Source organism: Gymnogyps californianus, chromosome 5 (assembly GCF_018139145.2).
Source record: "Gymnogyps californianus isolate 813 chromosome 5, ASM1813914v2, whole genome shotgun sequence".
In the NCBI taxonomy this organism is placed as follows: domain Eukaryota; kingdom Metazoa; phylum Chordata; class Aves; order Accipitriformes; family Cathartidae; genus Gymnogyps; species Gymnogyps californianus.
In genome coordinates, this window is record NC_059475.1 from 42,860,346 (window position 1) to 42,884,645 (window position 24,300).

Here is a 24,300-nt window from a genome sequence, read left to right on the forward strand (position 1 = left end):
CCTTATTCTGCAGCTGCTGGACGCATTCAACACTTGTTACTTTCACATGAGTCACAAATAAAGGTAAAGAATCAATCCCTGTGGTGAGTGAATTTTTGGTATAGTCACATTTTTTGATAGTTTCTTAATAGTCTTAACCCAGGCATTCCACAGTTGCAAATGCAGGCATAATCTTTGGGTCTGTTGCTATCATAGAGGATAAGTAAGTCATGGCCAGAGTCTGCTTCGCCTGTTGCTGAAGTTAAATACCACCCAATACAGCAGGGCCCATCCCTGCACAAAGCCCTCAGGGAGCACTGAGATGTTTCTTATATCATCAGAGTTATTCTACAGAAAGGCATTCCATCTTCTTCAATTTTTTCACAGTTTAATAGGATTTAGACATACAGTTCTCACTGCTTTTAATGGATATTGCATGTTTAATTTCCATGCAACTCCAGAAATGAAGAGATATGTTCCTTTAAAATTTACTTTAATCATATCCTATTTTTTCCCTCTCGGAAAAGGCTATTGCAGGTATTTAAGCTGATAACCTTATACTAGTGGGGAGGAACTCTGACCTCATCTACTTTGCAGTGATGACCATGTATGATTGGCCTCTAACCTGATTACAAAACGATAAAATGATGTCGTGAAACCACTATTCATTTCCTAATAGTGTCTCTGAAACCAGCTTAAATTCTGAGAGGATTGGTACTGCATTTTCTTTCTTACAGTTGTAGTGCACTGGATACAGAGTATTGACACTACTGTAATTTTCTGACGCTAAAATATGCTGAGTGTCTCATTGCTAACCAATATTTAGAATGAATGATGACTGATGAATGATTTTGAATGAATGACGGGTGAATTTGCTATCTTTTGCTACATATGCACATTGTCACTACTGGAGTGATGTATGGCATTTTACAATAGATTTAAATATCCTGCATCAGCCTGCTTGAAACCTGGATCTGAATCACTAAGATATTCTTTATGCAGTCAGATTTAAGATTGAGAACTTTCGAACTGCATAATACTAACCTACCATTTACTAAGTTTGCATTCATCTTATTTGAATTACTTATATGGAACACCTCTCTGTCCAGTTGATGAGTAGAACCAATAATTTCAAGGATGTTACTTTTTGATTTTGTTATATGACTATACAGTCCCAACTTTTTTTTCAGTAATACTGAGATTAGACAAACCTGCTTGCATATTGAAAGAGATCCCATGCAGTGCAGTTTCTGTTGAGGAGCACATGAAGAGAAGTTGGCCCAGTAGCTGATCTGGCTTTTTTAGTCAAAGATTACAGTGATGAGCCAATCTGAAACATGTAATTCTGCTCAGATACAGACCATGTTGGATTTTCATAGAGTCATTCATTCAAAAAATGTGATGACTCCCGACTATGACTAGTATTCTGACTGACTTATCCATTTAATGTGAGACTCCTTTGGTCCCCACCTTGTTCTCTTCTGTCCTGCTACTCATCTCTCATAGACGGCTTTAGGAAGGATGAGGCAAAGACATTAGCTGTCTAGGCACTATTCCGATGGTAGATGCCAAGTAAGAGCAGAGTCGAAGAAGCCAGTAGCTGCTGGAGCCTCAGCTTGGCTCGACGGGGACTCTGGATGTCTCCCCACTTGACAACACACAGGCAAGTCGTGGTGTGTGCAGGTGGAACAGCCCCACCATGATGCTCCTGTACGCGCTTACACCCTGGCCACCACTTCAGCCCAGGTAGACGAGGGCTGGAGTAAAGTGCTAGCTTGCCCTGGGTACAAAATAAGCTGCAGTTTTGATTCCATGCTTTTGCAGGACACTGCTTTTCCACAACTGCTTGTATTAACAGGGTGCTGGCAGAGTGATCCAAGCCTGGTGTGCTGAGTCGTAAAGCTGGAGGGGAGCCCACCATACTACGTCACGGCCACAGAATATATTCCTTAGGGGAACGCTATACTCAAGGGAGATCCTCCGAAAGGAGAGCTCCTGAGGCACAGCCTACACGATCATTCTCCCTGCTCCCACAGATCCAGGGACAGGCATGTATTAGGTGGACACCACTGTCCCACAATGCCCATGTTGGAGCCTCACACCCAAGAGAAAGTGAGATGCTGACAGAATTTCTACATTTCTTAAAAGTCAGGCACTCATAAATGTGTTTGGTTTATATAAAGCATGCATGTACAGCAGAACTAGAGGAAAAGCAACTTAAAATGTGGGAAATCCAATGTGCGATTTGGTCTTGCTGGCTTTGGAAGACTTAGGACAGCTGGAACATTGGTAGGATTGTTACCATACAGTGGCTAAGCATTCATAGCAAGGAAGAAAATATAAGCCTTTTTGTTATCGGTACCAATTTAGCGCAACAATTGATAGAATGAAATTGTTAAAGATTCAGTAACTTGTGAATTCAGAACTGAAAATTATTTCCAGTTGTAATTCCAGTCATCCAACAAGTTCCTAAACAAAAAGCAAAGGCAAAACTTTACAATCCTAAGACTACCTTCACACATGGAAGTTAGAGAACCTGAGACCTCATTCAGTACAAGCCCTCAGCGTGGATGTAGATATAATGTTGTAAAACTGCTTATATCCACGTAGTTTATTTTTCTATAGGAACAGTTTCTAGTGATGCAATTTATTGTTATGCATCTCCAAATGTACCCATGTTTAAGGTTGAATTGCTATACATATCTCAGGCTAAAATACTTTTTAAAAGTTTGCACCCTAGTTATAATAATTACAGAATGTCATGAAAAATTGTATGTAAATCCAGGTTTACAGAGACAGTAACACTTAAAACAGCATACCGACCATCCCGCTGTCCCCCAGAAATCAGAAAGTTACTTTTAACTGCAAGTGTCCTTTAGGGCAAAACAAAAGGTCACCTACAGCTCTGCCTAGTCCCTAATGGATGCAACAGGTTAGACCCCTCCTTTAAAAAAAGCTTTCAGTTACACTCAGTACCACTGACTCATCTGAGGTCCAGTGGCAGAAATGCAGCTAATAGTGAGAAAAAGGAGAAAGTGTGCAAGATAGTTCTTTTATACCTTATCTCGGTAAGTACCCCCACTAGAGTCAGTACCAAGGAGAAAGGTTTGAAAGGCCAGATCAGGTTTAAAAATGCCCATGCCTTCCCATCACTGCCCTTAACTACCTTGATTTTTGTTTTCTTATGTCTGTGAGTGGGTGTGTTGTGCCTCTGTGCAAAACTAAAGTTCACTGAGAGAATTTCCTGCTTCGTAGATAGGTTTTTAACCATGCAAGGCATACGCATGACCTCAATTCTCCATTTCTTGCCTGTTGTGCAACTGAGAGTTTAGCAGCAAAAGGAGTTACAACCTCAGCTTTATCTAATACTTGCGCATATTGCATGCACACATGCTTGGATAAAAATGTTTAACAGCTGACATAAGTTGAAATAAAACACTCCCCCCCCCCAATAATACTTCATTCACACAGTCTGAAGGAATCTCCTGGCAGGAGGACAATTTGTCGTAAAAATTGGGAAGAGGAAAGGGAAAGGTATGCCAGGAAACACAGCTCGGGTCTGTGCCAATGGTCAGATTCTTGGTGAGTTCCACAACAGCCTGTGACTATAGCCCATCTCTGAGGCCAACAACTGCGCAATCTTCTTCATGTCTACATAAACCCTGGTTACAAAAAGTTGTGACTTTCCAAATGACTTTGCAGAAGCAAATAGAAGCAGTGTTCTTGCGGCTGGCACGACTCGGTCCGACTGTATGAATGAGTAAATGCTGCCAGAGTTTTATTCTCTGCCGTCAATTTGTATCTTAGCGTTAGGCCGACACTGCCACCCCAGCGGGCACCAGCTCCGCAGGCTGGCGTGTCAGTGGGATTTGGACGGAGTTTGACGCTAACTGTGGGATCTGGAAGAAAAACACTTTCAGGAACTATGCGTTTTGTGATGAGTGTGGAGGAGGCCGGAGCTGCTCCTACACCAGCCAGTTTTTAACAACCGGGGCACCGCCGCAGTGCCTGCGCGATGGCGGGAGCGTCCACGCGTGGCTCCTGGCTTCCCTGAGGAAGGGCCGGCCGTCTGGCTGTTTTCGTGCCCCTCCTCGCCGCTTCACGCCTGCCTAAACCATAGCCGGTCCGGTGTTGGTGCGGGATGGGGACATCCATCCACCAACGGGCCTCGAGTCCCTCAAGCCACCAGCACACTGCGCGTCTGGGCGGCAGGGAGGAGGCCGGGATAGCGGGACGGCCCGCCGCCGGAGGCTTTTCGCCCCTTAGGAGCCAGCCTTGTCAGCAACCCGGCCGCGGGCGCTGCAAACCGGGGCCGAGGCCGGGCCTGGGGCCGGGGCCGGGCCTGGAGCCGGGGCGGGGGCGGGGGCGGGGGCGCACACCGGAGGCAGGCGGCCCGGGCGGGGCGCCCCCTGGCGGCGGCGGGCGCAGGCGGGGGTGCCGGGCGGTGGGCGCCGCCGCTGCCCGCCCTGCGGGGTCTCTGCCTGGGCGATGGCACCCGTACGACGAAGCCCCCCACGAGCCGCTCGTTAGGGGCGGCCTCGGGGCGGGCGGGGCGTCCGCGGGCTCGCCCGTAGATAAGGCGGCTGGTTAAAGCTTAACCCGAGCAGGCCGAGGAGGTGAGCGTCGGCGGGAGGAGGTGCCTTCGGGGCAGCCCTCGCAGTTTGTCCGGCCCGTCTTCCCGGGGTTGTGCGGGAGGCTGAACGTCGCCGCTCCCCAGGCAGGCTGCCCACGGAGGAAGGGTCGGGGTTGCGGCTGCCGCGGGAAGGCCGCGCAGTCCATCACCTCGACCTCCTCCGCACGTCCGGCATGTGCCTCCAAATGGCAGGTTAGGAATCTTGGCAGCTGCCGGGCTTGGCACCGGCCCCAGCACGACAGTCGTGCACCGGCGCCCACCGCGAAGTAGGTCACCCCCTGCCCGAGGGAGGCCCACGGCCCTCTCCACCTTTTAGGCCTTTGCTGAAATTGGGTAGGAAGTGTCTTTTGGCTCCAAGGCACGTGAAAGCTTTGAAGCGTGTGGGTTACGGGCACCGGGTTTGGCCACCCCTTTAGTCGACGGTGAAGAAGCAGCACTCGGTTCGGCACCGTAAGCTGCGCTGTTCCTCGTACACCGGCCGGATCACATCCAGTGCTCAACATCAGTGTGTGGTGTATATAAAACCTCTCAGAAATTAAGAGGTCCTTCTGCTGAGACTCGTCAAATGTAATCAGTTCCAGTGGGGATCGAATAGAAAAATGCTGCTGGGAATAATTTGGACTTTGTTTCTTCAGTTAAACCAGAATTAATCCATATCACTAGTCTTTGATATTTCCATGGTGTATAGACCTTGTGACCATCCTTTTTTTGTAAAATTAAGTCTGTCCCTTCTGTCCCTTTATTTTGTAAACTGTCAATTCATAAGGATTTAGGGAAGGATAGAAGCCCCTGTAAATTGTTACAGTTTCACAGTGGTAGGGAGTGCAGGAAGGAACTTTCCTAACTCCTCTTTTTTTTAACACAGTCTACTCCTAAATCATACTCTTAGATGTATCGTGAGCTTTGCATGCAGACCAGACCATGAACTAGTTTAACTAGAGTTATTTTGGCATCAGTTTAGCTGCTGTGCTGTGAAGTGTCAGGTGGACACACCGAGAAACAAGGTGTAAACGTTGTATTAGCACATTAACACAGGGTTTTAAAGGTATTTAGTTAAGTAGGCGTAAAAAGTCATCTAGATGAGCCAGCGCAAGCTTTGTGCATAGACTAGTTTTAGCATTGTTTGGAATGAAGTTCTTTTTGTCTGGAGTTTGCCTGCGTAGGTACTCTGCTTAATTCTGTATCAGATGACTGGTGTAAGTATATGCTTGTCCCACCAAAGGGAGATTTGCCTTCAAGTATCTGAAATATGTGACACAGTATGCTTTCCTCCTACAGTAGCAGTAAAGCTAAAAATCCAGCCCTATCAGCTGACTTACACACTGTTTTCTTTACACTTAAATGTAATTTATTAATTCCTTTGACAGTCAATAGCCATGTATTTCAAGACATAAGTATTTTCCCCTATACGAGTAAGTTCCAAAGCCTTTGCAAAAGGTCTGTGAGGAAAAGCTCATTAGTGTGCTTGAACTTCTAAAGAAATTAAAGGTAGAGTGAGCAGTAAGACAAAAAAGTATTCAGAAGGAGGGAATGTTACCCCGGTAAGTTCAATCATTCTAAAATTACTCTTTAGTTCATTATGAAACCTGATAATTTTTTCATCTAATAAAAATAATATGGATGAATATGATCTGCAATTTTTCTGAAGGAGTAAGTGAATGCACATACACACACACACAACCCCCTTTTGGGCAGGATCTGTAAAGATTCGGTGGTGTTCAGTATGTCAAAACACTTGAGCAGCTGTAAGATCAGAACCCAAAGGCCTACAAGCAAGGATGCAGCACCTGGGAGGGTGATTAAGGTAAAGTGAAAAATGCTTACATGGGTCCTATTGTAGTTGCTATTTAAATAATCCTATCTGAACTTAACTATTGCACTGAAAAAAATAATCAAGTCTTGCAGGTTACTTGCACTTATGCAACTTGAAAACAAAATCTATCAGTTCAGCCAGGTCCTTGGCTCTACTCCAATAGTTCAAAGCAGGTCTAGAGCCAGCTTAACTGCCCCAGCCATAACTATTTTCACTTCTCCAGGAACAGCTCTGCAGGGCATAGACCCACTGAGACACCCTGCACTTCCCTACTTCTGAACTCTGACTCCCAGAACATATGCAAAGAAACAAATGGCATGGGCAGCGTGTACTCGCTCTGCAGTGCCTTTCTGCCTCAGGAACGCTCCCCCTGGGCTAGGAGCAGCTGATTAATTCTTTAAACAACAAAACAAACCCCAAGATAGTTAAATAAAATGTTCACTGTACCTTTCCTTTTTTTTCCTCTTTTTTTTTTTTTTAATTCTTCATCTTTGGAGATAGGATAAAACCAGCATTGAGAAACTATTATTTTTTAATGTCAACTGATAGGGTTCGGGCATGTTTGCTTTTCCTTCGTCTCTAGTGAATCATCCAAGGTATCATTTTAGAGTTCCTGTTGCTTGTTTTATACAAACATGCTCTCAAGCTTCTGTCTGGTGAGGAAGTAATGAGAATTTGTGGAGTAATAAAAAAGAGTCAACATTTTAAAATGTTGAAAACTGTTAATAATCAACGTCAAAAGGCTTTAATCTGTTGACAGTCATATACTTGATTTATACAGCTGGCTGCCCTACTAGCTCTTCTTTCAGGCTAACTGGAGGGTGCTCCGAGATATGTATCTTTGTACAGTGATAACTGGAAACGTTGAGGTAGCAGCTATCCAAAGCAATGGGTTGAATCTGAAGGCCTGAGCAAGAAGTAGTCCAGGCAGTATGTGTGATTTTCCCAGGTTAATGTGAATGAATTAAGAGCAAAGGCACTGCCTCCAGGAGAAAAAAAAAAAACCCAACCCCAAAACAAAACAGAACAAAAAACCAACCCTCTGTCTAGCAGTTGCCTAGAGCAAGGGGACGGAAATTTTGTTTTTGTGTTCCTGTTGCCTAGAGTCATGTAAAACCTTTGCCCTTTTACAGCTAGCTACAAATCCTGGGGCTGACTGGGTATTACACTGTGTGAGGAGGAAGAAGAAAGAAAAGAGCGAGAAGGAGCCCTTTAGGGCATTGAATGGGCCTGAGGGCCAAGCACAGGGTTTGGGAACAAGAAATTGCTTACTGTCTGTTTATTTACAAAGACTTTAGCGGAAGAGCTAGAGCTGGTACTACCCCTTGGTCCTCCTGATAGACACACTAATTCAAAGTTTCCAATAATAACTTCTAAAGCCAGGAAGAAAATGTTATTTTCCCCTTCTATGACAATCAGATGTTTAGTGGGAGGAACATTCAATGTGCATCTAAGAGATAGGTGATGCCAGTTATGAGGAAAAGAGGACTTCACACCCTCAAACTAAACTAGTTTGGTTGCCAGTACAGTAAGCAGCCTAAACAGTGCAGAGATAGGTTCATAGTAATTTAAAGTGTAGTAGGTAACACATAAAAAACCTTATCTAGAGACACCATAAACTTGCAGGGCTTGCTTAGCAAAATGGAACGATGGCTAAGGTTCTCCAAATGTGGGCTAGTCTCTTTCCAGGTTTGACTGAGAAGGGAACAGATCAAGGACACCTGAGAAAGATGGTGATTTCAGCCCATTTAAAGCTGCTTCACTGGCATAAGTGATTATCACATCCTGTCCTGTTTCTGCAGGTGCATGAAATCCTGTTTCAAAGAAGGATTTTCATCAGTACCATATTTTGGAAGGTCAGGCAGCAACAGCGATGAACACATGACAGCCAAAAAATTAAAAGGCAACACAGGTACCTGTTTGAAAGTACTCTTTTCATCATTTCAGCACTCACCTTCTAATTTGCTCCATCTCCTTATCACTTCGCGTGAACTTTGTCTCATGAAAAGATAAGAAAAAGATTATGCACCAAATGATTCAGCTGACTCCCTATTCTGACACTCTGCAAGGAAAGTGGTATATAAATGTTATCTGTACAAGGTGAATTTCACCTTGCTTTTCACCGCCTGATTTCAAAAATATTAGATTTATAACATTTCTGTTAATGTTGCCCTTTTCAGCTTATTGGGTTTTTTTAATGTCTTTGAACATGTTACAGTTTCCTAGAATTTCTAGTTCCAGAATAATTTAGATCAGTAGGAAAAATAAATTGCTAGTGTTACTTTAAGTGCATCCTTATCAATCAGAAACACAGCTCAGCATTGGACTGTCATATCCAGTTTTACAGCAGTAGTGTACATCAAAAGTTAGCTTGTTCTGATGTTATGAAAAGTTTTCAGGGGAGAAAGAAGTCACAGTTCCTTGGGATATTTATAGTATTTAAGAATGCTTTTAAGTAACTTGTAATGGCAGATGCCATTGGGTACTCTGTCATAAGTGGTTTTCTTATTCATAACAAGTAATGCATATTATGGTACTTTTCAAGCTAGGCCCACATTAAACTTTGTAGAAAAAATAAAGACCACATCTGTATCACTGTATGAATTCCATTTGGATTTTGTTAATGCCACGCTGTATTTTGATTTTTGTTTTGAATACAGCTCTTAAGTGGGGTTTTTAGCCGTCAGTTTGGTAGTATAACACATGATGGACTTCAATGGATTATGTTTAAAGCTCCAACACAGGTACCGATGGCACACGCTGAATGGTGTTACCATGGGGTAGAAAATGGACTTGTTACAACAGGACTAAACTTTTGAATGGCTTGGGCAAGAAGCCTGCAGAGTGAGATTCCTGCTCTTCCAAGTGCTGGCCCCTTTCTCCCTTTCACAGGAGGCTACCTCCTCACACCTCTACTATGAAGCCTCTCCCCAGGAGTGCATACTTTTCCCCCAGGGTACATGGTTGTGGATTGCTGCCCCAGCAAACAGGGAGATGGCTACAGCACATCCCGGCTTGGGTTAGAGGAGCAAGAGGGAGTTGGAGGACCACTGGGAACTCAGAAGGGCTGGGATAACAGTTCTGGGATCTAAACAAGCTCCCGCTGCTCCAGAAGGATCCCAGATGTGGAGCTAACCGTTGGCAATGCACTGGAAAGACAGAGTTAGGAATTATTGACCTGTAAGTGATAGGATCAATTCACAACACCATAAGTCTTCCCAGAACAGGACCAGGCCACATTTTAACAAAAATTGCCAAATTTGACCAGATTTAATGTGTCATTCAGGCTTCTCCAGGCTAGAAAGCCCCGCTCCCTTGGAAATGACGCTAGCTTCTCACACTACATGTGTGAGGCTCCTACCACTACTACAAGAGTTTTTACCTTCTTTCAAACAACACACTTCTGTCCTGTATGCCCCAGTCACACTTACTGTCTCTGGCCTTACCTTTGCTACCAGCCATGATCCCTTCCAGCTGCTGCTTTTAATCATCCAGTCATAAACATCTATTTTAACACGTATGCTCAGCTGCCAGCTTGCTTTTCTTCTAGAATGGCTGTGGTTATTGATTATTCAAAGTTATACTGTAATTGGCAAGTAACAAGTGATTTCACAGCTGTTTAAAAACTTTCAAGAAAATTAAGTTGGAACTTCAGGGGCATGTAGATAAAAATATTTACAGTCGTTGTTAAATAGGTTAAAAAGTAGGTCATTCTTCTTTTATTTCTTCTCTTTCCTCTGCCATTTAACATCATGTGTGAGCATTTTCCTTTTGTAAGAAGTTACATAGCTGCCTTAATCAGCACTTCTCCCCCGTCTCGTAAAAACCAAAGAAACTGGACTGGGAGCTTCTCACACGTTCTCAGTTGAGGTCTCTAGTCCAAACTCCATCTTAAGCACTGTTAGTATGATCCTCACTGGGAAGATGCAGTTCTGCTGATTTCTGAGTGGTTTTTTCCCTTGGTTTTTTGCTTTAATACTTTTATGTAGAACTAAGCAGATAAGTCTCTGCGTGGTGTGCCTCGACATGCTACTTGAGTCACTCTGGCTTTGTTGAAGGACTGAATTGACACCTGTCTTGGTTCACAGCTCTATTCGTAGCTGCTGAGCCCTGCTTACCACAATCGTTCCACAGCCTCATAACTCAACAGCTTGTCCCTTTTCCTGTCAACACAGCATTTCTCTAAAGAATGCTGTTGACCCAACAAATACCTGCAGAGAGGAGGAGACTGCTATTGCATGTGTAGCTTTTTTAAAAAGTCAATCATCTGCTGAGGTGATGATGAGAATTTGGGGAATTCTGTGCTATAAATACACAGATGTTTATAGTACATATATGGCTTGCTTGTAGACAAAGCCAGCACTCAGGAGACTTCAGCATATAGAGAGAAATATAAACAGGAGATGTTTAGTTCTGCTCTAGTGAATTATGTACCAGACACAGAGACTGGGGCTTCTGAGGATTATTTTTGAGAAGTCGAGTGTTTGAGTCCTACACCGTTCCTAAATGCCCTAAGAGAAGCAAGGGCTGAAAGAAGAGAAGTCAGATTCTGGTGGCAAAGGAAATCTTCATATTGCTGCTACCCTACAGTTTTCAGTTATTGCCTTTAATTATTCTTGAATTGTATCATGTTAGGTATGGCTTATTCAGGTGTTTCTCAAGGGCAACGAGTGTTTTGTTTCAGCAAAGCGTAAGGGTTACCAAAAGAGTGACTCCCAGCAAGTAATAATTCAGTACAGAAATGTAGATTTCATTCAGAGGAAACTATTTTTAAGATGTGTCATCACCAACAGAACAGACTTTGGTTGGTATAAGCCAGTTATTAATGGCTTTCTGATGTTAGGCACGGTATAGGTCTGAATGTGATTAAGTTAGCAGGAATCCTGCCACTCTTCGGTGACAATGACGTTGAGTCCTGAACTGAAAAATAGGAACATCTTAGCAAGAGAGTAGCTATTCTGAATAATTCAACTAAAATATTAGAAAATTTCAGGCTAAATGGAAAGAGCAGACCTCAGCATGAGTGATTAAAAAGAACTACAGTTGTTAAGATCTCATTATTATGCAAAGACTGAGAAGCTTAAAAAATCCCTAATATTGCAGTTTACCATTATCAGCCTTTTCAGTACCTTATTTCTAGGTGATAGCGTGATTAACATCTAACTATGACGGCAGCTCAAATTCCTTTTAATACTGCTTTAGCTGTTAGTTATACTATCAGCCCTAGCAGAATCCCTAAACCTAGTTTTCAGCTTATTAGTACAGGAATAATTTGTTTCTCAACTGTTACTTCGAAATATATTGATTTGTCAGCCTACACATGTTTTTACTTGTTTGTGATCTTATCTTATTCAAATTTCAGAACTGCACAATTCACCGCTAAGATAAGGAATGCAAAATTATCCACCCAGTTTGGCTTCAGACAAACAAATGCAACTCGACACAAACAAAGGGAATTGCATCCAAGCGTTATTTGCCTGTGTTCTTAATATTTCAATACTTTGTGGAAGAAAGCAAGTTGGGTAACAAGCTGTTTTGACTTCATATCCAGTACACTTTCAGGTTTCTCTAGTCTCCAAAGCCAAGAATCCAGTCTAAAGGTGCCACAAAGCTTCAGCATGCTTAAGGCAAGGCAGTGCCGTGCTTTTTTTTGACCTTTGTTGCCATACTTTGGAATAAAATAAAAGTTTTGCTGTAGATAAAAAGAAAAGCATGTCTGAGACGTTACCTAAATCTTCTATGCCTATTCCATATATGATTTATGCTCGGAGGAAGGAACCTTGGGTTGGAGCTGGTTAGATCTGCTTTTTCTGCTGAAACAAGCTCTGAGCTTGAAGCATTTCACTGGAAGAACTCTGCTTTGATGAACTTTCAGCAATCAGAGCTGAAGCCAGGCTCCCCAAAATGGGGAACAGCACCGTCTGGGTCTCCGGTCTCTGACCTGCTGGCAAATAGTCTGTGGATACAGCATCCAAATCATACATCTCGATACCAGCTAACACAGCTTCTTCAAAGAGCAATTTGTGACTTTTCCAGGAAAAGCTCAAGCCTCACAAGTGTGGACGTTGGCGTGTGACTGTTGCTCTTGCTATCATGTAGGAAACGGGGTCAGCTTTGTAGAGAGCAGCCTTTTGACTGCTCTGGTTTGTTAAACTGGCGGCTTGAAAGCCAGCCTCCCGCAGCCCCAGAAACCTCCTCCCGAGAGTTAGCAAGCCTGAACTGCAGCCCTGTGAAGGACTGCGCTTTCTAGCTAAGCGAAACCCTTTTTGATTCCTTGTCTTTTAGTGCGGTTTCGTTTTGGAGCGACTTGTTTGTCCCCATCAGTACCAGGGAGGACAGGACCTGACTTTTCGAATAACTTTTGTTTGTCCCCAGCAGGACGTGACACTTCTTGCCCATTTTATGCAAGGCTGTCCTACCCTACGTGTGACAGAACTGTTTGGCAAGATCTACCACCACCTTTCTTTACAGACAGGGCTGCTCTTTCAATCCTGACTGAATGGAAAGTGTTTGCCAATTTGTGTTTTATTTTAATTTCCTCTGCACAGATCTGGAGAGTGCCTGCCTGTAAATACCTGCTTTTAGGGTGCTTGGGGAACCACTGTTTTCTCCAGGGATTAGATTGTGTTTTCAAGTCATATCTTGCCATGGAAATAGACAGGTAATGAAGGATCTGAATTGGATTTCTCTGCATCAACATCTCAAGTCATTCATTCAACCAGGTGGGAAACCCTCATTACAAAATAAAGGCTGCAATCCAAAATGATGGCTACAGTAAAAGCAGAATCCCAAAACCAAAGGGTTCACAGTTTAATAGAGATAAGCAATCTTTTCCAAATCAAAATAAGTAGTGCAGTGGTACCTACCAAATATGATAAGGAAATTTTGAAGTCTTACTATAGAAAGTTTTCCAGTCAATTCTGAATGCATTTCAGACTGGCCTATGAATTAAAAAATGTATATTAAAACAGAGACCAGAATGTGTGACTGAATTCTGATTCAGTCTTTGCAACTGAATTCCAGACATCATAGAATGATTTTCAAGATGTTATTCAAAGCAATGGAATATGTATTTTAAAGTGAGCTTAATCTTGCCCGGATTTTGCACAAAAGCATTTGAAAATGCATGCTATTGCAATTTTTTATTACACCTTAATCTGTTACAGTATTCAAAAAAGCTATTGGAAATTAAAGGCTGCTATCCTGCAAATATCACCGTTAACTTTAATAAAACTATCAGCATGCTATTAGGGGCTGCTAAATACCAAGAGTTAATACATAAAAGTTTTCTTAAAAGTCTTTGCTGAACCAGTACAAAACTATGTCAGCATTGACAATAAAATCGTTCCGATTTTTCAGGATGCTATTGAAATTATAATGAATTTCTGAATATACAGATCAATCAAATAAACCAGTCAAAAAAGTGAGGGTTTTGGGAAAGACCAGACCTTTCTTTGACAATATGTGCCACACTGAAATGTCTAGAACCCCTGCAATGGATGTAAAAGGTTTGCCGTGGAACATCTCTCTGTGCTTTTGATCAGAACAAGAGACAAAGAGTATTCCCAAAAAATTCACCATGTGTTTGACAGCCCTTAGTGAAGACTGAAGAAAGACTTTAGAAATCTGAGTTTGTTCAGGCAGACCACATAGTTTCTATCAGCTTTAGTAAACCTTGTATTATTTTAATTAATTAACTATTTTAATTAATTAATTATTTTAATTAACCTCATCGTATTATTTTAAAAATTATTTAAGAAACTTAATCTATAATAGTAGTTTACAGTACTGTCATTCCTGGGTAGGAATTACTAATTGCTTGGTGCTGTTAATATATGTTCGCTAACTGGAAAGCGTTGTGGAGATCAGAGAGAATGTCAGTAGAGAAATAATTTTCTTATCTTTTGCTTTGCTCAGCCCTTTTTCCTCTTTTGTGCGAAAGAGTAGTGGTAGCACTTTGTTCCTCATCCTCATTACTCCACGGAAGAATTATTTTGTGTGTGATCATCAGTCAGCCCAGTTTGTACCTCGCTCATGAAGCTGGCCCAGTAAAAAGGGTGGTAGGAGCATTCTGCCAGAAGGTGAGGGAAAAAAAGCTATAGAAGGACTGTCTAAGTGAAAATGTTTGAAAGTCAAAGGGAGGGCACATGTTTGACTTCACAAAAGAAAATGCTGTTTTCTGTTGCAATGTTGGTTACACAATCACATAAGGTTTTATTTTTAAAAGCAAGTAAAAAAATTATAGTGCATCAGCTCCTCGACTGGTGTAAATCAACGTGGTTTTATTGACTTTGATGGAGCTATGTCGATTTATACCAGATGAGGATTTGGCCCACTGTATGGAGATATTTTTATTTCTCTTCTCACTCTATCAGTTAAGGAAAGGGTAATAATCAGCAAGCTGGAAGCAATTATGTGTGTGTGAGGAGGGGGTAGTTTCATAATAGCTAACTTGATATTATTTCCTGTAAAATGCATCAGGAGAATAGAGCCTGGAGCCTGCTGACCAGTTTGTTTTGTAAAGAAATATTTGTTCAAATCTGTTTATAATAATTTGTCAAACGATGGGCAGACTCGGCTCAAGCACTTGCCTTCCACTGACACCAGCGGCAGCAGTTCTGGTGCTGACCAGTGCACCAAGTGGCAGCCGACGAGGAAAGACCCAGGCAAAACTTGGCTTTCACTTGCATCCACATAAATCTGGAGTAATTTTACCAAAATCAGTAGAAATATTCTCTATTTACGACAGTGTGCCTAAAAGCAAAATTTGGCAGAGTTTTCAACTAAGCATTTATAAGCTGTTTCTGGCAGCAAATAAGAATGGGGGAGGGGAAGATTATTCATTGCAGATGCTTTGTAAGATTAACAGAGGCTTTCTGGTGACAATAAAGTCTACTAACATAGTCACTTTTGGAAAATGCCTTTTAAAATGTGATTGAGTTTTCTGTCATGCTTTAATTCTTAGAGCATTTCATGGTGGTAAAAAGTGCTAACCAAGACCTCAAGGGAAATGATCTAAATTGTTCTCTTTACCCTGGTGAGGCAGATGAGTCCCAACCTGCAATACCAAGTGGGCTAAAGCAATTGATGGGAAGCTAAAATTTCTAAGAAATCATCTTGGATAATTGCATTTCATAAGGTTCAGCTTTAATTATTGTTAAGCAGCCACACATTGACAAGGGAGCTGAAGACAAGCTAGTCACAACTAAAATAAATTGAAAGATTTATCAAATTATTTTTAAGTTATAATGCAGATTATTCTAAAGTACCAACACTAGCACTATTAACACTAAAGTGTTCCAACCAGCTTTTGCAATATGGCTCACTCATCTGTTATCTTTGCTCTCAGGGATGATTTAAACATATTTTTGTAATGTTTTTAACTTACAAATATCATTAAAATTACTTCACGCCCTGTTAGAGTGGATGCAGTTACACTAGGCTAACGGTGCTTCTATCATTGTAGCTTGTACCCATATGGCTACCTCTTTCTGAACTGATCTACAGTTAAATTAATCCCAAAAACGGCATGTAGGTGAACCCTTAAACATTAGCAGACAACTCATAAAAGACTGGAGAATACACGGTTCAGAAATTATTCTGGAAAGATGCATAAATGCAGTTCTTGCCCCAACTACAGAGAGCCCCATGGAGCTGCGCAGCCCTTCTTCCCTGCGCCAGCCCTCTCCAGCCCTCCCTGCTGTCCTTCCCTGGGAAAGGTCAGGTAGCCTATTAATCACGCTCTTGCATTTGATTTGTGGTATATATACATCCACCGCTTCCTGGATCCTTTTCAAGCAAGGAACATTGAGCAACTGTCCAAGGAAAGAGTAGGTTTGCTTATTTTGGGGTTCTTTTTTTGATAGCTCAAATACAACCTCCTTAAAACCAACACAAGATAAGGCACCGTTTCAGCTAGGGCAGGTGACAGCGTTCTGACACTGAATTTAAATCCACTTTCCTGTAGTGAATATGTAACTTTAAGTATAAGCTGCTACTTTTTTAATTCTGTATGTTGTTACAATGCATCTTTCACCGGTTTTGTTACTTAGCTTTTCAGCTACTCATGGAAATTCATGGGGTGTTTTTCGCCAGTAAGTTTCAAATGTATACACTGTTCTGCACTGGAAAAGACAACTGCAGGGTCATTATCATCTTTTCTAGTGAGAACGTAGAATTGAAAAACAAGTGCAGTGTTGTAACCAGAACTACTTCTTGATTGATTGAATTTCTACAGTTATGTGGATTGTATAAAAGAATTATTCTATTTTTTATAAATACATGCACCCAGATCCTTTTTACTATTTAATATATTGCACAAAACATAACTGCTTACAGACAGTATTTCTAGAATCAATACTGCAAAATCAATTCACACTAAGAATAATTTAAAAAGGATGAGAAAACTTTGAGCATGACACATCAGTGAAATGAAGGTAGGCTCTTTTCATTATTTTTCTGCTTACGTTTTAGATCTTTACAGAAAAAAAAAATGATGAAAAGATCATTTTCAAATCTGGTGTGCGCTGTGAAGCTGATGTCCCAGCTAGTTTTGATGTGGACAGAGATTATGACTGAAGTCAGGAATACGCAGAAGATTAAATCCTAAACCATAACCCTGTTTTCATAGAAACGTATTAAGGAAACAAAATAGAATGACATACCTAAACCAAAGCATTTCTAAGTAAGGCATCTGTCAGATTTTTCCATAAGGTGTAGGCAGTTTAAGATGTGCTGTGACAGTATTTGAGATTGTTGCGTTTTAGTATTGCTCAGCTTTCAGGGTCAGGGTGGTCCAAAGCCTGAAGATGAATTTCAGGGGCAAGCTGAGCAGTAATCAGGAAAAAGGTTAATATTACAGTAACTACCGGTTTATACGTGTCAGCTAATCTTTAACTTGAGAAAACACTGGATGAGGTCATCATTAAACCAAGAGAAGCTTGAATGTATGAATGAATTTGAGTTTGGTGTCAAACTACATAGAGGATCAGGTATTACACCAATATCTGATCCTGTACATACTACTGGAGTTAGTGCTTAGCACAGCAGACCTTCAGGCTGTAAGCACAAGTTCTCATAGGCAATATCTGTGGGATGCGCTGCATCCCTGTTTGGTCTTGATCAGGGACCAAGATAATCCTGTCACCAGACAGAACTGAAGTCTGCTGAGAGATCTCCGAAAGGCACCTCTCAGGGTCCTGCAGGAACCGGCGCTGATCACCTGCTGCTTTATTCACTCACTGTTACCCGGGCACAGGAGGGAAGGGACCCAAGTACCAGCTGAAACCCCCAGCCAGGCAGGACTAGGGTAAAAACTGACAAACTACCACAAGTTCCCTTCCAAGTGCTCTAGCCTGATCCAAGAAGAAATATTAATCACATCTCTACTGTCTAAAATAGAGCTCAGCTATTCTGAGGTACATATTTAAGGTTCTGGAAGCCTCCCAACGTTTTTTGTGGGTTGTTTCGGTTTTTTGTTGGGTTTTTTTTTTACTACACATGTAGTTAATTGGTTTACCAGTTGGAAAAAAATCTTTGGAAGCAAAAGGCACCCACCTCTTTTTGATCATCGTGTTCCCATAGATATTATGAAGACTGGAAAAAATAGGGCTGGAAGGGATCTCTGAAGGTCATCTAATCCATCCTCCATTCTAAGACAGGTTGAAACAGCAAAGATCAAATTGCTGGAATATCTTCACTCACATTATCTGTTTCTAGTGTGCAGCCTGTGTCTGACTCCACTACAAGGTTTTACAAAAAGAATTAGTGTGGGACTTACAGCTCCCTGGGGAAGAAATGAAAACAGGAGTGGAAGTAACAGAATGACTTCTAAAATGCTGTTGCTCAGCTTGGCCTCCGATTGAGTATCAGTTTAGTAGAACTGTTAATTAAAAAAACTTAATTTGATTACTCTGGTTAGTTCTGAAATTTAAGAAGCTAGTGTCAAGGCCTACAGAGCCTGAGACCAGCTACAGTCTAATTACTAGGCTGGAATTTTTTAATTACTACAGATAAGAGTATTGGGGAAAAATTGTCATGATTCAGAATTCAGAAACCACATCCTCCCTATTTTCTAGCCACCCCACTCAGCCTCTGAGAGGGAGTGTTGAGAGTGTAGTAAGTGGAGGCAGATAACCACATCCCCAATCTGCTGTCATCCTCAGATAGCAGAATTTCCGATGTGCCTTCTGCTTAACAAAGAGAAGTGATGAAAACAAAGAGGATGTAAGTAACCTCACTCGTTAACAGGTGCCTTCACAATAATTACTCGTAGTTGGCCTTTTGCCTACAGGCAAAATTTCCATTGGCTTTTTAGCAAATTTCTGCCATATCTCCGCTTAGAAAACTCAAGATGAATCAGCTAAAGGCATGAAGACAACGTGAACAATTTAAGACATCTTAAACCCTACGTAGATGCTCTCGTTCAGGAGCAAAGGCTCTGCAGAGCTCTGATGGATCTCCCCTTCTGAATGTCACTTTTGTCGAAAAAGGTTTGAGATATCAGTGTCATGAAAAGTAACAGTCTGTTTTGCCAGGTAGCAGAGCAGGATTCAGGCATTTGTGAGGGACATCCTCATTTACAGCTTGGTGTCTTAGCACAAGCCCACCTTTATTATCGGCTTAAGCCAAAACACTGGGCTGTGAACTGGAAGGGGTGAGGTGTGGTACCCATCCTGTTCCGCTCTGGGGGCAAGAGTAGCAAGTTGGTTGTGTTAATGCATTAAACTGCCTAGCTAGATTTGGCAGAGGGTGCCTGTCCAAGTTTTCAGTTTGTTATAAGCAGAACCTACTAAATAGCATCAAACTAAAGCCGCTTGATTTGTAACGGAAACCTCCATCTTGGGACTGAATGCATTTTAAGGGCTCTGACAGATGGGCTCTGTTGGATTGAACAGCGGCAATCTTTAACGCTTTACCTCCCCCGTGTCTGCTGTAACCCTCTTCCAGTGCTGTCTGTCCCAGCAGCAGGGGAAACGAGAACAGATGCTGGTAAGCATTGAGAAGGTGGTTTTGCCGCCGAGTCTGGCCTGGGGACTGTGCGGGCTGAGGCAGCAAGCCCCTGCTTTGGCCACCGCTGCTGCAGTGGCAATGACCCCTGGCAGTGAGGTGGAGGAGATGGGAGGTAGGCAATGTGTAGCCATCACTGCTAAACCTGACAGAGTCCAACCATGATGTCTCACACTCCGCTGATTTGCCAAAACCTTCTGTAGCCGCCTCATGCTGGCAGCTTCTTCACACGCATAATAATTTGACCACAGTGAAAGTTTTTGCTTAAAGCAAAGCATAAGAGAGTGCTGGTGCAGTGCAGGCGGAGAGCAGAATAGATTTAAAAGCCCTTTCACAGCTTTGATCTGAAACTTTTTGTGTTCCAGTAAACCCCTTTTGCCCTGCCAGCAGCAATCCCCACGGGAACACAAACATGGGCCCTGTCTCCTCCCTCTTGCAACACCCACCCCCCTTGAGTCTGGGCATACCTGCCAAGTTTTGTGCATCTCTGTGTCTGGCAACTATGCAAATTAAGCAATCTGTATCTAATTTATATGTGGTCATAAATACGGCTTCTGAAAAAAACACTGGCTTTAGGGGTGGTTAAAAGTGTTAGGCTGAGCCTAGGCTTCGCAGGGGGAGCTCCTTCAAGTACCAGGGTCTGAGTGCAGGGGCGATGGGAAGGAGCCTTCTCGCTAGCCAGCCTGGAAAGAGCAAGTTTTTGTGGAAAACACAGGTAACAGGTGAAGACCAATAAGCATAGCAGTGGAAGGACAGAACTTGAAAGAGGGCTGTTCCCCACGGATGGAGGAGTGCTAGCTGCTGTCCCATGCTGCATCCACAGTAGATGCTGCCAGTCCTCCGTTGGCAGAGCCCTCCTCCTGCCAACTGGCTCCTTGGCCCTTCTTCCCCCTAATCCATCTCTTCCTCTGCGTTGGATGCCCAGTGCCTGAAAACTGCCCTGGGAACGGGGAGCACCCAGAGGAAGAAGGGAAGGCTGTCTGCCAGCTGTACATCACCCAGTTCCTGGGGACAGATGCAGAAACCACAGCCCACACCAGCCTTCTCGCCTGGAGTGGTTTTCCCTAATTCTTTCAGAACAAGTCTTGCTGCTCCCAATTTCTCCTGCTTTTCCTTCTCACCTTGCCCCCCTCCCACCTCACAGGGAGGCTGGCTGGGAACCAGCATCCAGGTGAACCAGTTTGGGCAGAAAGCGATCCCAGTCTGTTGACCTCTGTACTCCAATTCCCCTTACTGAGGTGCGGGGTAATGGGACAGCCTGCGTGCATTTCTGAAAACACTGTAGGAAGAGTAAAGGAGGGAACATGATTGGGAGAGGTGGGACGGTTCTGCAAAGCAGGGGACAGAAAACTGGCTGGGTCATGCAAGAAGCAAAGTGGGAAGCTATGGGGAGAAGCCCTGACTTAGCAAACCCTGTGGCTGCAGCAGCAGAGGGTTGGGCTCTTCAGGGCTGCGAGTGATGGAAAGGGCTTGGCTGTGGTGCAGCGCTAAACAGGGCTCATCCCTAGGCTCAGGTCATCATTGGGGTTGTAGGCTTTACCTCTTCTCTCTGGGGCACCGAGCAGTATACTGCTACTTTTCCCACCCGATGACCACCAGGCTGCTCTGGAGATACTGAGAAGTTTGCATCTTGTTTCTCCTGTGCTGTGGTCACAGCAGTGAGGTGAGCCCATTCCCATGGGCTGGAAATACTTGCTTTGGAGCCTAGATAGCTCTGCCAGTTAATCTAGGCTGTGAGCATGGATGTCATCCACACATACAGGATGCTTGTCCGCTCTCCTCTCTGCCAGGGTCCTTCACCACCATTAAGGCCTGCATGGGGAGGGGGGAATTAGTTTCTGACCAGCTGTGTGTCTTCTCCACTCCCTTCATGCCCTTGCAGCCACTTGCAGGAAGGACAAAGGAATAATCCCAAGTCTGGATACAGTAACGCTGTAGTTACAAGACAGCAAAACTCCATAAATCCATATTACTGAAAGGCCAGTAGCTCTGGGTTGAATGGTCTGCTTCTAAGTCTCAGTAAAATACCGCTTTCTAGCTACTAAATAAAAACTCGTCCCTGTTATTTGTGAGAGCTAAACCATATGTACAGTTATGATGAAATGTGGGTGCTGCAACTAACTTCTGTTAATTCAGAGCATGAATATCAACTCAAACCGATGAGTGGTAAGAGGAAAAAATAGTAAAACACGTAAGAACATCCTTCTGTTACCAGAGAGTTTCAGGGTGGCATTAACTGTTCTGAATACAAAGTCTGGGCAAAATAGTTGACCAGGAAAAAAAACACCAAACAAAACCAAACACAAAACCAAAAGACAAGAACAAGAAGGGCAGACCACAGCGGCTTAGAAAAAAAAGAATGCAGTGTTGGATTTTATGTCATCCATGTACTGTAAAAGAGGATTAATTCGAAAGGGATTGGAAAATTTCACAGAAACCATCTTATTATCTATGTAAGTAAAAACGAATCTAATTCTCATGCTGTGCTCAGTCGTGGTGTTCCTGTGAGAAAAGCCCTCTCAGAACTGAACAACAAAACAAGTCATTTTAAGGTTCCTCTTACCTGCAGAAAAGCCTGAGGAGGATGGGAAGGAAGAAAATAGTAGCTTTAAGAGGTGCTTTCAGCCTTCTAGACATTAGCTGGTAGTAGAGACCCTGGGATAACTGCTAACCAGCTCATATTTGGCTATTCTGCAAGTTAAAGGTTTTGTTGTTTTTTTTTTTTAATCAGAGCAAGCAAAATAATACAGATATGGAAGAACTTCAAAGGTAGCTTAAAGCCATTTTTGTACTTTCTCCCTCAGCCCACACCTTTGGCTGTAGCTCAGGATCTGAGTATCTGTGCATAAATAGGTTTGAAGATCCATCTTCCAAAGTCTCGGTGCCCTGAGTTAAAGGTGGAGAGCCAGATATTCAGCTGATAAGAACTGAAGGAAATTCACTGAAGTCTTGCATGCATGGAGTTACACCAGCAGGCATCTGAACCAGCACATGCCCCTTTACTTTTATCTAACAATTTCCGTGGTCAGCACCATCTGATAGGTCATGGCGGCTCTTGTAAAGGGAAGACGCTTGAATTGTGCAGACTTTGTGCTGCAGAGATGCTTCAACTCACTCGGTTACCTGATGGGATGGGATGAGTGGCCTGTAGCAACCTCATTTGCTGGTGCCAGACTTCTTCTGGCACCTGAGCTAGCAGGTCTCCCTCTCCCGTGCATGCCTCCGAGGCACTGGTTCCAGAGCACCAGCGCAGCATGCCTCACTGTGGAGGCACACCAGCATCCGAGATGAGGCATGGAGCAGAACACAGCCTAAAAACCTCTGCTAGGCATGAGCTGAGGCTCCTCTCCAAAGCTGCCACTCATCAGGAAGCAGTAAGCAAGAGCCTGGGGAGTCGAGGTTAGGAAACAGCCTTGCAGAGAGGCGGGATACAGCAGAGCTGGCAGCGGCCAGGGACAGGCCAAGAGGCACGATCAAGCCTGTGGGTAAGAAGAGCTGAGAAGGTAAGAGTCAGGACAGTGCTGCGGCAGCAGGAGGTGGCCTGAAAGCAGGAGCTGGGAGGAGAAGATGCTGTATTTGGAGCCTGCACGAACAAAAAAAGTAGCTACATCTGAAAGGTAGCTCCCCAGCTATGTCCCACAACTGTGCATGTACAAGTAATGCAGCAGAGGTAGCACTAAGAGCTGGTGTAACACCGCCACAGCTAAACGTCAGCAGTAGCCTAAAGAGGGAACTTCACTCTGAAAAATGCATAGCTGTGAAATCCATAGACAAAACTGATTTCTGCTTCTGTTAGTACCAAAACAGCAGTTTGACCTAAATAGCAATTTCTGTTTGGTGTTGAAAGACAAACAGGAATAAGGCCCAAAATATGAGTCATTAAAAAATAAAAAAAGCCCAACATGTACTGTACTCCACAATCAGCCCCTTCCTGAAAGAGGGCCAAAAGCTGTACATATTTTGGAGTCTTCTCTTCCACAGCAAATCTTAGTGCAACTTCAGAATTTTTGGCTGACACCTTGATGACACTGAAATAGAGAGTCAGTCTACAAAGCACAGGTTTTAACTAGGCAGCGGAGGTCCTTACTAATTCCAATAAGTGCATTAGAATTACAGACTCACAGTATTGCAACACCACATATTGTACTTACACAGGCGGTAGTTTTATTGTAAAATCCTTGAATGCTCACTGTGACCCACTCATTGCCTGGCTCTGTTTTGGATTTTTTTGCTGATGACCTTCTGGGTTATTGCCCCAGCAGGAATGGAGCTCTGACAATGACCTACCAGTCATTGGTCCAGTCTTTCTAACATGCCCAAGCAGGAAAGGATCAGGGACAATGTCTGAGATGCTCCTGTGCAGACTTCTGAGACACCCCTAGTACACATACATAACATAGTAGTTCAAGATTACTTGAACATACTAGTTCAAGTAATCGTTTTCCCTAATTGTCACAGTTCCTAACCGAAATGTACTTACTATTTGAAATGCTTTCAAAATTACCGAGAAACTGTACCAGTTTACGCACATCCTCAGCTTGCACACCTTACGCAGGACTGAAAGAAAACATGCAGGCATCTATTATCTCTAGTACAAAATACTGCTCCTCACCATCCAGCCCTAGTTAGTTGGCAAGCATTTTTGCAACATCATGCTTAGTTTCATTTTAAGACACTAAGCCTCGTGTTTTGTTAGCTTTCTGTTTAACTTACTACTAAAATTGTTAATTTTTCCTTTGTTTGTTTCTTTGTTCAAGCAGCTGGAAGCAGGCAGCTCCACCCAAATTCTTCTTTTCATTACACCAGTGCCCTTGCAATGTTTATCTGTGTGTCAGCTTGGTGCCTGTATTCTAGTGTCTTAAACGTT